The sequence below is a fragment of the Grus americana genome, chromosome 6 (assembly GCF_028858705.1).
Source record: "Grus americana isolate bGruAme1 chromosome 6, bGruAme1.mat, whole genome shotgun sequence".
Taxonomy (NCBI): Eukaryota; Metazoa; Chordata; class Aves; order Gruiformes; family Gruidae; genus Grus; species Grus americana.
Window position 1 is genome coordinate 30766805 of NC_072857.1, and position 12932 is coordinate 30779736.

General features: G+C 43.8%; 1 protein-coding gene across 6 annotated transcripts in view; it reads right to left on the bottom strand.

The window, feature by feature from the left end:
• The window catches only part of SPATS2L (spermatogenesis associated serine rich 2 like), a 141264-nt gene that overhangs the window by 78885 nt on the left and 49447 nt on the right, over positions 1-12932 (bottom strand). The window contains exon 1 of one of the 6 annotated variants that reach the window (XM_054829361.1): positions 2506-2645. The exons of 3 other annotated variants lie outside the window; for them this stretch is intronic. The gene's annotated coding sequence lies outside the window, so the exon portion shown is untranslated. Of the gene's footprint in view, positions 1-1916; positions 2230-2505; positions 2646-12932 lie in introns of those variants that run through there. 2 more of the 6 variants (XM_054829367.1, XM_054829364.1) reach the window with 2 other exon arrangements.

The window sequence follows — 12932 nt, forward strand, 5'->3', positions numbered from 1 at the left end:
GAGTAACATGGACGATAAAATCCTTAACATTAACTACAAGTTAACTACAAGTTATTTTTCTTCCCTTGATCTTTGTGCAAAGCCTTGCTGCCCCTGGGTCTCCTACTCCACATTGTTACAGAGCTTTTACCTTTATCCTCCAGTGCACAGCGAGGAGTGGAGTTTGACCTTTCCTTTGGATGTGTAAAGCCCCACACCAGATTGTTTTGAGGAAATGATTGAGGATTTTTTTGTATTCTGCATGACTAGCATTACTTAACAGTGTCCAAAGACCTCTGAGACATGGTCCCTGAAAAGATACTAGGAAATACAGTCCCTAGAATGACAACAGAGGCAACATCTGTGGGTGAAAACGAACACAAAGATAACAACCTGGGGAAATTAATACCAAATACAGGTTGCCTACAACTACTGCCAGGCACATCTTTCTTCCACCACTGCTAGAAGAAAACTCAAAGAAAATATAAAATGCATTGTGGGCCACTGGAATCTTGTTGTGCTCTCTTTTAAAAATAGGCCAGAAATAGTTTCAGTTTTGGACACACATTTCCTCAAAATTTGGGAAATGGCAGGAAGGTGTCCTGACATAGCCTCATTTCCATTTCTTTGCGTGAGAAAGAGTAAATAAAAAAACTGATCTAGATTTGGAACCAAACCTCCCTCAACACAGAAAGTACTTGGAGATGCTTGTATTCAATTTTTTAGGCTCATTACTGCATGTCAGACAAAACAGTAACTCTCAAGCACATATTCCTTCTCAGGCATCTGCCTGGGCATAAGGACTGTTGAAACAGACCTTTCACTTAAGAATAACCCCGAGAATATTAATTTACTTCATGTTAATCATAACGCTTTCTTACACAGTAAGTTTCCCAGAGTTGTGACCCTACCTCCTTACATGTTTATACAGCACCTGACACAGTACAAGCTTTATCTTGATGGGTGTCTCATTACATTTAACAGATCCTGCTGTTCCCATAAAGGGCCAAACTCCTTCAACTCCCCTAACACAATTAGAGGGAGAATACTCACCGCCTAGCAGCAGCGTTCAGCTCCAGCAGGTTGTGATGGCACCTCACAAAATTGATCAACCTGTTCTGACCTGGAAATCATTCTTCATTTACACAGTTTGACTGCATTCACAGAAACAATTGTGGCAAGGGCACAGTGTCCTGCTCACAGCAGTTTAAAGACTCTAGTCAGTGGCATTCAACAGGTTACCACCCAGGATTTCTTTCATGACCAGTGCAAATACGTTCCTGGTTAACCTTGACATTCTGCATGCAGCAGTTTTTTCCACTTTCTGTTTTTAGTTTACTTTCCTTGAATCATCCCATTTCAAAAAATATTTTATAACTGCATCAGGACATCAAAGAAACAGAAGAAAGATGCTTTACACATACACTAGTAATGCAAATTTAAAAGTTAACAGAAAAGAGTTCCTATGGAAGACCATTAGCTGCCATAAAGTATATAAAGCACTTGCACATTTTCAAGCTAGAATAAACCAAATCAATCCAGGGGAATGTGTCCTGGAATGAAATAGATGGATTTTCTGTGGTGCCTCTTAGCTCTCCTAGAGAAAATAAATCTGGTAGTACAAGTGATTCACATCTCAGGATGATGAGGCTGATGGTAGGGAAGAAGCTTACACTATTCATTTACAGCTCAACAAAGGAAGCATTGCATTCTGATAGAGAATAAAAGAATATTGCCAGCTGCCACTGCTTATCAACGAATTGCACACCTAATGATTAAATTTTTCATGCAGAGTAAGAAAGACAACAAACGTTAAAAAAACCCCCACAAACCAACCCCATCACCTCAGTTGCCTTTTACCTTGGCGCAGATAAATCCTCAAACGGGTGCATAACATGCAGAAACAGTAGCTAGGGCACAGCAACCTTCGTCCCTACCTTGTAGTATGTCAGCACTCGCAGCAGCGCTTCACAGCCCGTGCGAAAACGTAAGGCAGCATTTCAGAAACAAACGTACCGCTGGCTCAGCGCGCCTGGCCGCGAAGACAGCCGGGGATAAACGGCCGCGCTCGGAAAGACCCGGCTCCCTGTTCCCCGGGCGTGCAGTTAATCATTTATGACCAAGGCTGTTACTGAATAGCCCCGAACAGCACAGCACTGCCCAGTTTCGGCTCCGGCGGCGCCTGGGGGCCAGCGGAGCGGCGGGAGAGGGCGAGCCGCGGCGAGCAGCTCCTGGGCGCTCGCAGAGCCGGTCCCGGCGCACGCCGGGTGGGGTCCGAGGGGCCGGGGCCGGGCCTGGCGGCCGCCCCCGCAACCGCAGGAGGGGCCCGTCTGCCCCCGCCCGCAGCTGGGTGTCGGCGCCGGGACCCGAAGCGTTAGAGCAGCGGGTGGGGTGCCGCGCGGACACGGCAGCAACCGCCCTCCTTCCCCAGCACCCCTCGGCAGGAAACTCCCGGCGAGCCCTCCGCCGCCCCCCGCGGGCCCGCCGCCCCGCGCAGGTGCCGCCGAGGGGAGGGCGGCGCCTTACCTGGTAGCCGCCGGGCCGCAGCGAGGCCGGGCCGCCGCGGCGGAGAGCGAGGAGGAGGCTGCAGACCCGCGGGGCTCGGCGGCGGCCGGTAGTGGGTCGCGGCTGTGGCACCGCCGCCCGCTCGCGGGAACACGCCTCGCGCCCCTCCCCTGCACGCGTGCACCGCCCCGGGCCCGCCTCAGTAACGGCCGCAACGGCCCCCGCCCACAGCAACGGCGGCGCCGCGCTCCCCCGGCCCGCAGCGACGGCCCTGAGGGAGGCCGGGGCGGCCGCGGGGCGCTGCGCGGGTGAGCGCCGGCGGGTTGGGAGCGTGGGTACGGAGCCGGGCGATGGGGTGCTCTCCCGGGACGGGACAGCTCGGCAGCGGGGTGGGTGACCCGCCCGAAGCCCGGCTCCGGCAGCGCAACGCGTGTCGTGCTCCTCCTGGGTGCCGGGCGGGAAGAGTTATGTGGGACGGAGAGCAGCCCCCCAGGTTCCGGGATTTACTTCTGCAGCGAGTTCAGAATTTATGCGTGCCCCTCCTGCCACGTACAAATAAATGCCTGACACGCACAGTAACACCACTAGTCCTCACGTAAAGACCTATTCAAGAACTTCACACTAAGCAAAATGAAACAGGCAACATGAATCATTGCTAGTATATGGATCTTCCTCTCTGTGAATACTCGGGGCAAACAACCACAATATAAAAATTTACTGCAAGTTTTTCAGTAATCAATGTTTTAAAATACCACCTAAATACTCCAGAGGAAATACATGGTCAGGGTTGTTAACACAAAGCCGAAGGAGCAATAAATAACTCTCCGCTTAAACACTAGAATATGGGGGTACAACCGCACACTTGGAACTAAAAAAATCAGAATAAATTTTCCATAAACAACTGTAATCTGGTGGGGTCCTACACCATCATCAGCAGTTCCTTCACCCAAACGCACATCAGTGCTCTTTTTTGCTAACAACGTGAGCCACAAGTACTGGAAAATCATAGCATTTCCTCTCAAAATCATTGCGTACCTCTCTTCTTGCTAACGCAAAGGAGACTCTCTTGGTCAGAACGTACCTCTACTTGAACTCCCTACCCTCAGTCAGAAAAATAACTTATTACATCTTCAAACACAATTTGGAGGCAGCACTCAGTCCTTAGTATTTTCAACCAAGGATTCCCAAACTGCAGCATGGAAAATAATTCAAGGTGAGATTTACGACAAGTATGTATCTGACCCACCGTCCAAGGCAGGCAGAGCTGGCAGCATTTCCTCAAGGCTGGCAGAGAACCACCTCAGCGTGGTATGTCATAGCACACAGTGCTCTGTGACATGACGCCCAAGCAAACTTCGCTGGGCAGTTTCTACTCTATTGAGCTGCGGTGGCTTTGTAGAATCAGTATCTGTTGAATGGGCTCGTCCACCTGCTGCAGAAAGCTGGGAATGAATTAGATATTCAATGTTACAGCAAGGCCACAGGTTCAGAATTAACATTCATTTGGAATCACGTCTTCGAAACTATTCAAATACTTCAGTAAATGCAGGTTTATTTTAAACAATGTAACTTTGAATGTCCAGGGTTGTATTTGTGTTCTGAGAGTGCTCTTTATATTATTGCTGACATTTATCTGCACCCTGAGCTGTATGAATTTTGCCTGGGAGTTTTGGAAACAATTTTGAAGTTCAAGAGAATGGTGCATTATATTCATAAAACAAGGGTGCTGCTGACCTTTCAGCACAAGAGAATAGATGTGAATCATGGACCTGAGACTCATCTAAAGAAACAGAGTGGAAACACATAGGATGAAAGGCTCTAAAGGCTTTACAAATTATATTTGGATGGGGGAGAGCAGGGAGAAAGAGAATGTGGGAAAAAGAAGAATGAAAAAGGATCCTGCTGTTTAGCTCATGCATAAACTGTATGTGCTCAGCCAAAGGTCACTCCTTTTATTTTCTCATTAATTTCAATGACAGTAGATGGTATATGAAGAACAATCTAAAAATAAGAACAGCCAGAAATAGCTTAGGTTTTTCTGTGACAGTGTAGTGGGAAGAAAAACCTGAGGTGCAACTCCATTCCATATCTTTACTTTTGACTTTTTAAAAAGCAGTGACTTAAAGAAAATTATTTAACGTTAACTTTAAATTTATTTAGAAAAGTTAAATAAAAATTCAGTGGCCTACTTTTTATGTATTTTCCAATAAAGTTTTTGTACCCTGTGTACACTGAAGTTAATTAATTCTTGGGGTTTTTTTTTCATCCACAACTGTTGGTGAGAAATGGTGTCTTTTGAAAGTTTTGAGGGCAAGTTGTCTGGGTACTAAACACAAGCGAGGAAAACACTAAGTACTAGGCTGAGTTGTAAACACACAGGGAAGAAACAGCAGCTTTGGGAAGCCTGCAGGTACGTGCAAAAGCTGGCAGAAGGAAACTGAAAGTAGAGGCACAGCAACCGAATGTAGAGGCCGGAATGGGAACACAGAAGGATCATGAATATTCTGCAGTGAGGATCATGAATGGCTGCCTCAAACAAATCTTCAGGAAACAGGAGCCCTCCATACAGAGACTGGTGCAACATCTGCCAACTTTTTTCTAGGGAATAAAGGGCCAACATCTAGAAGCTGATCTCCCGATGAGGTGCCACAGATTCTACATCAGTGTTGAAAGAGTTTTAGCATTACTTCACCGGCTTTTAAATTTTTGCAGAAAACGTGCAAATCTGCCTTGACTTGCAGTATATTTGGCTGTATGCTGAGCCTACATTTTCAAAAAGAGGACACCAGCTGCCCAGAGTTTAGTTCTCATCTTCTGTTTAGGTCAAATAGCAGTATGAACCTTATGGTCAACACATGTTGCAGTGCTTGGTTCCTCTGTAGAGGTTATTCACTGAAAAAGGTAAAATGATAATCAACAACAATTAAATATCCCAGCTGGCACCTTTGGGCTATATTAGAAGTGAGATGGGCTGGTCAGAGGACTGGCTTTGGATTTTGCATTAAATCCTCAGTTCACAATATTTCCTATATAACTATAGTCATATTTCTGATGGGACCACAGACAACTCATTTAATTTCTCTGGGCCTCAGTTTCTCATCTGCAAAAGAAGAAAGGAATTTCCAAACCTCAGTGTATATGACAAAGATAAGATAGTCCAGGTGTAACTGTACAATGTAGTAACTTTGGTAGTAAAGGTGCCTTAATGATTTCTTACTCTTGCAACCTCCCTGTCTCCATCTTGGCACTGTAATCTGTTATTCTTCTCAGTTTGTGAAACTTCCCTGCAGACCAGACCACTGAAGTGACCTGGGCTAAAAATACCACCCCCTTTTTCTTTAAAGAATTTTTTAACTGAGATCCAGTTGATAGTGAAGCTCTGGCAGCTGGTGACCTGTCATGAAAAGGACCTTGAACAGTGACGTGTCGTAATCTAACATCAGTTATCAAGCTGCAGTAATGCAGAGGAATGTCATCACACAACATTTGTAAATTCATTGTTTCTGAAGGGGAAGAACACACTGCCACACACAATATGGCTTTGTATCTTGTGCCACTTGATTCCTATTGCTTTTCCTTAGGGCTACGGATGGGACAGGAACCAACTGAATGCAAAGGTAATAAAATACATCCTTATGTAATTGTTCTATCTCCTTGCTGCTTCAAACACTGACTGCTCCCACAAGAGCAACAGACTCCAGAACTTCAGTTACATCAGTAACATCACGTCCTCTCTTGGACGGCTTCTCAGCAATCAGTTTCACAGTACTACCTGAAGCAAGTCACTGCCATTTTTCCTGGCTTGCAGATAAGAGACAGCAGCACAGAAAGAAACAGTGCAGAGAACCTCCCAGCTGCAGAAATGAGACACAGGTCTTCTGAGTCCTGCCCAATGCACAAAGCCTCACCTCCTGCTATTTGGGGCCCGTTGCCTCACCAAAGGGACTGGGTATCATGTGCACTGACCACAGAGCAGGGAGGAGAGGCATCTGGAGGGGAGCTGAGGTGTCTCTTGAAGTATGTATTTGTTTGTTGGTTTCAATACCAGAATCAGTAATTAAAAGTTTGTTAATTGGCAACAAATTACATCAGTTGAAATTCCCCTGGCACAAAACTGTTTCTGGCTCACAACGGGGAAATCGATTCAACACAGAAATTTTGAAATAAACTTGTACAGTCACAGTGGTCTGGCAACAGATCTGAGGGTGAAGATACAGAAAACAGCAAATTACATAGCTCATGTTGTACAGCAGTTGCTGAGCTGGGGCATAAACGTAACATGGCTCTTTTAAGCCAGGAGAAGGGCTGATAATAACATTTTATCCTGGCTTTTGTTAACTGCAGTTAAAAACTGCAACGTTAACGGAAAGAAGTTCAAAGAGAGGCACCAGAAGTGATTAACAGGGTGTATTTCTTCAGGAGATAGATGTTTACATGCTCAGCTTAGGAGAGAGCTGCCAAGCAAAGAAAAGATAGAAGGTCCTTTCAAAGGACCTGTGTGGAGACGTAAAGAGCATTATATGAAATATCACCGTGGAAAGAAGAAAAAGATTCATGATAACTACAAAAAATTCTGACAGTCACAATGGACCAAAAAACCCTAGAGAGGCTGGGTTTCTACATGTTATCAGCAGAAAGTTGTATTCAACACTGAAATTTTTTTTAGAAACAGAAAAGCCCATGCATTTGCATGCATGACCCCAAGCAAAAAAAAATCACAGAAGACAGCGTTTTTGGCTCTCAAAGCTACAGGTCAAATTCAGAAAAGATAATTCACAACCCACATGTAAGTTAATGGCCATTATGTTTGCTCAGACAATGCCTGAATTTGATTAAATGGTTATGAGCACGCAGACTATATACTACATAAACAAAAATCTGTTTTGCAATGAGATTATTTATATCAAAGATAATTTCAACTGCTGCTCTGAGATCTCACATTTGGTTAAAAATACAATGTCCTCAAATGACTGTGACAGTCAAAGTACAATATTCCAAGAAAGTTTTTTACTTTTTTTTTTTTTTAAGATTGGCAAACAGGCTGGTTAAAACCTTCAGAGACATGCAGTTGAAAAAAGACCCTGAGCATATTCTGATTGCAGAAGCAATGCAGCAGTATCTTGTGGTGTCTAATGTTTCAGAGTGAGTGGACTTGAGCAGGGTGGTAAACACTTCAGAATGACTGAAGTTCAAAAACAAACAAAAAGAAGCCTTGAGCTCACTCTTGTAGTAAATGGGAAAGAAGTGAGGGAAAGCTTGGCAAAAATCAGCATAATAGTAGGCTTATTGTTGAATCTGAAAGCTTCATTTTCCAACAGTGTCCCTTTTCTGGGAAGCTGCACAACCACTCTGAAAGCGCTTTCTATAGAGATGATAAATCTATGGTGGAGATTTATGCACATTCAGATTAAGTCAGGAAATCAGTCCTGAAAAGGATAATTAAATAGAGAGACAAAAACCTAGAAGAAAAATTACCAAAAGCCCCCAAAACAAATACAGCTAACAATACACCATGATATATCAGGTCCTGGGATTCTGACTCTGACTTTGGCACCTATTCTTGCTCAAGCAACTTACAGGGTGAGCAACCTCATCCTCTTCCTCACTGCGGTTCCCAGGACTCTAGAGAGGGGCACTCTGCACAGCAGCGCATTATGGGCAGTAGCAGAGCGTGTGAACAAATGAGGCCTGATATCTTTAGTCCTCCCATTTTAGGTATTCCTTGTTGCACAAGCTCTTAATTCGTCAATGGGTGGAAAGGCATAGGAAGAAAAAAACCTCTATATATGAGATTGAGACCACAGCCTTCTTGCTCCTGTGTGGGCATCCAAACAGGAGGGGAGAGATACAAAGACAGGTCTCAGGGACACCAGCGAACCCAAGAAAAAGGCTATGGTTTGCTGGAAGAGTTTCTGATAATGGCTTGCAGTCTCAGGATGTTGAGGCTGTGTTAATTTAATGCCTGAAGATGTTGAAGTTGTGTTAATGCTTAGCTTTTGATGACTTCCACCATGCATTTAGGGTGCTGGTATGTGCTCAGCACTAAAGGAACAGCTGAAGAAGTACTTCCTTTAGTTAGCAGTGGTGGTAGACTTTTGCTCTGTGGTTGGACTAGCCTGAAGAGAATGGTCTCACTGTTTAGCTTTAGGCATTCAACTTGGGTGCCAGCAGCCTCCGTGCCTAGGTTGTCAGGGAAGCATAGGTGTCCCACTGATTCTACAGGAGCTTTCAGCCCCATCACCACCAGAATTAGGTGCCTGAAGTTAGACTGTGAAAATTCCCAGTACAGGGATGACCTGAACAGTTCCAGTGTTACTTGCGTTACCTTCCTGCAGCACTTCCTGTAAGGAAAACTGCCTTTAGTAACCCAGAAACACTCTGCTACTGTCTGACTCTGGCAGCTTACTGCTTTATGTTCCAAAAGGGTTTGGTCCACCACCAAAACTCCAGCAACAAAAGAACAGGGAACATCCGTTAGCTGGTAGCATTAGTAGATTGCTGTCCTCTGTCTGGACTTGATACTGTGAGCAGAAAATCTGAGGGTTCATAAGCAAGATGAGAGCTTTTGAACACTGCAGTCTCCATTTTATAACCAACAGCCCAGTCTTTCCAGGCACAAATAAGTGAGGTGCTGTGAGAGCTGGCTCTTTTGACACAGAGGTCAGTTCTCCCCTTTCAGCTTTACAAGATGCGCAGCCGACTCAGAGTATTTATGGTAAAGCAAACACACTGACTGAACAAAATTTAGTGAAAAAGCCCTTCTCTTTCGCATCACTGCAACTCTAAAACATGCAAACTCAGTACTGTGTCATAGTCCAGTGAGCAAACTACTCCAGCTTTGACGATATAGTATACAAATGCTGCAACTCTGTGAGAATCTTTAATTTGTGCACCATGACTTTATAATTCATTCATTCATTTATCTATTTGTTAAATCTTGTCCCATTTCTCCAAAGTGGATTCAGTCCTAGTGCCTGATTAATCTCATGTGGGATCTAAGGACAAATGCAGATGAAAAACTTGACATCTAAAAAATGTAGATCTGCTTCCAAGTTTTGCAGTAGTCATTTACAGTCCTTTCTCTCATGCCACTGGACAAAAAAAATGTTCCACAAAAAGCATAGCAATTCCAATTTCTACCTAAGAGTTCTGTCCTAGGTGGTGTATAAAATGGTGCTTCAGCCCTTGCCCTCTTCTCCTTTCTGCTAACAAGAATTACTTAGAACACAGGGGCTGGGTGAGTTTATAAGTGGCAATTTACTTTCTGCTACTATAGTAAGCCAGGCTGAATTCAAGCACTAATCTTTAGTAAATGATATGGTGCTTTTTACCTCATCACACAAATCAAGACAACTTCCCTTAAACACTGAATCTGATAGCAAAGTATTCCACTGCCACCTTGGAGATGTATGGGAGTTTAACTGACACTTACACTGGTGTAATGAATGAATGTGTGTGACGGAAAGAAGCAAAGTAGGGACTCCACTCGAGGGCTGACTGTGCATATGGACATTAGTCCTGTCTCCTTCACATAAAAAAAAAAAGTCATCTGCACAAGATAATCCCAGCCAGAAGGAAAAAAAGAGAAGAGCAAAGATATTCTGTACTTTGGAATGTGGTTTCAAAATCTGGAATTCAACATAAAAGTTATTTGGGAAGTAATGTAAATAATTGAAGTGACACAAATTATGATTTAACTACTGGAGTCAGCAGTTTGGAAGTTGAGGTTATTGTTGTTGATACAGTGACATGTTTGACAGTATTTGAAGAAAGGGTTGGCCAATAGGCAGAAATAAATAATCAAGTTGGAAAAAACAATAAATGCAAGGATTACAGCTTTAGTGTTGTTACATAGCACACAGGGAATTAAAGGAAGTAATGAAGGTAGTAAAGTAGTAAAAATAGATAATAATGACAGAAGAAATTAAAAGGTATCAAAAAAACCAAGAGGTAACAAGGTTTGATCGATGCTTTAGAAGTGCAATGGTCATAACAGAAAATAGGCCAGCAGTGCGATTCAGAAATTGCCAAGGTAACTTGGTGATCTAAGGTTTAATTCACAATGATGCCGAGCACAGATTTGGTTTGCCTCTGAAAAGACTCAAGAGAAGTGGAATCAACATGGTGGAATCCAAATCCTCAAAAGCAAAAGGAAAGTGTCCTCTGTGCACCGCTAGTTAACAAGGAGGGAGTCCCAGCTCAGGAAGTGCCTCACCCATGGCTGCATAGCAAGGCTATGTGAGAACCGAGGACTGAACACAGCCCTCCAGCTGGACCCTACCTTATAGCAGCTGTTGAAATTGACTCTAAAATTAAATCTGCTTAAAACAGCACTCTGGCTAAAACAAGAACAAAATCTGTCTAGGTGCAATTACTTGATTTAATGCACAAACACAGCTTGCTACTTTGAAAGACCAGAAAGGATAGCTCACGGGCTCACAGAAGACAGAGCTGACATTAAAAGAACAGAAGATGAAACTGAAAAAGGGACATATATATCATAGAATCATTTATTTTGGAAGAGACCTTTAAGATCATCAAGTCCATCCATTAACCTAGTACTGCCAAGTCCACCATTAAACCATGTCCCTAAGCACCACATCTACATGTCTTTTAAATAGTTCCAGGGATGGTGACTCTACCACTTCTCTGGGCAGCCTGTTCCAGTGCTTGACAACCCCTTCTGTGAAGAAATTTTTCCTAATATCCAATCTAAACCTGCCCTGCTGCAACTTGAGGCCATTTCCTCTTGTCCTATCATTTGTTACTTGGGAGAACAGACCGACCCCCACCTGGCTACAACCTCCTTTCAGGTAGTTGTAGAGAGTGATACAGTCTGCCCTCAGCCTCCTGTTCTCCAGGCTAAACAACTCCAGTTTCCTCAGCTGCTCCTCATAAGACTCATTCTCCAGACCCCTCACCAGCTTCGTAGCTCTTCTTTGGCCACGCTGCAGCACACCTCAATGTCTTTCTTGTAGTGAGGGGCCCAAAACTGAACACAGTACTCGAGGTGCAGCCTCACCAGTACCGAGTACAGGGAGACCATCACTTCCCTGTCCTGCTGGCCACACTATTTCTGATACAAATATATATATATATATGAACAGACACACTCTAGAAAAAACCCCAAAACTTTGGGGTCATCCTTCATACAAGTGCCCCACTGCGTGTAACAATTCAGACAACAGTCATAGTCCTCAAATCTCCTAGAACATAATAAACATGTCCCATTTGTGACCCATTTTATTATACAAGAATATAATTCTTTATTAACTAAAATCCTTAAGCTGACTTCAATATTTTACGAGAAAGATATTGTTGTTATATGCCAGGGCACTTCTCCCTGAAGGATATGTAAGGAGTTAATGCAGGCAGATGTGTATTGTTACTTATCAGCACTTCACTGCCATTGCCATGACAGCAAGGCAAAGACCATTTTGTTCTGCCCCATTCCTCCCTCAGCAGAACTGCCAGTTGACTTCCAAATTCAGAATCTTAACAGAAACTAATGTTTGAGGTCATATTTTGCATTGTGTCCTAAAAGCTCAATCTGATAGGAAATTTAATGAAAAGGAAAGGTGGAACAAAAGGCTGTCCTTTCATAAGGCTAACTGAACATTAAGAGGCTGATTATGCTGTTTGCAGTACAACATGTATAAAAAGAATCAAACAAAACTCAGAACAAGCATTTGCTAGAGTAAAACATGCCAAAAAAACCTACCTGCATCTTCTTTTGTTGCTCACGGACAAGCACAAGGATCAGCATATTGCTGCTGCCTACAGGACATGTATGTCTGACAAAGAGCATGGCACAGTGAAATGAAAGCAGGTTCATGAAGAAATAGTGTAAAACAAAGTGGAGTGCACCAAAGGAGTCAACAAGAACATGTAACATGCCAGCCATCATTATTCTTCTGATCTACATATATTATAAACATTAACATGACAACTGGTGCAGGAGGAGGCTACTAAGGCATCAGAATTGCATTTTCTGATTTATTCTGACACTGCACACTGTCCATGTCCAAAGAATGAAGAGCAGAGCGAGAGAATGCTACAGACAAATAACATAAGGGGTTTGACCACTTCCTAGCTGGTTCAGGCTCCTACCTGGCTCTACACACATCGAATACTTAGGGAGTCCCTCTCACATGAAGTAATTCTTCCACCAATCCCATTCATCAAAGCTGCATGAGTAACACTACTGATACAAGTAGAATCAAGGAGAAGGTAGAGAAGTCAGGAGAGCAAGGCTCAGTGAAATGGGACTCTGGCACAAACAGGCTAGACAACAGCTGGAAGGGAAGGATGAGAAGACAGAGAGGATGCAGGGGAAGCAGAATGCAGCAGGCCTTACTCTCCTGGAGAACAGGTTCAGAGTGTGTGTGTACACACACACATATCATGAAAGATCCTGATGGCCTTCTCCACCCAACAGTGTAGTTTGG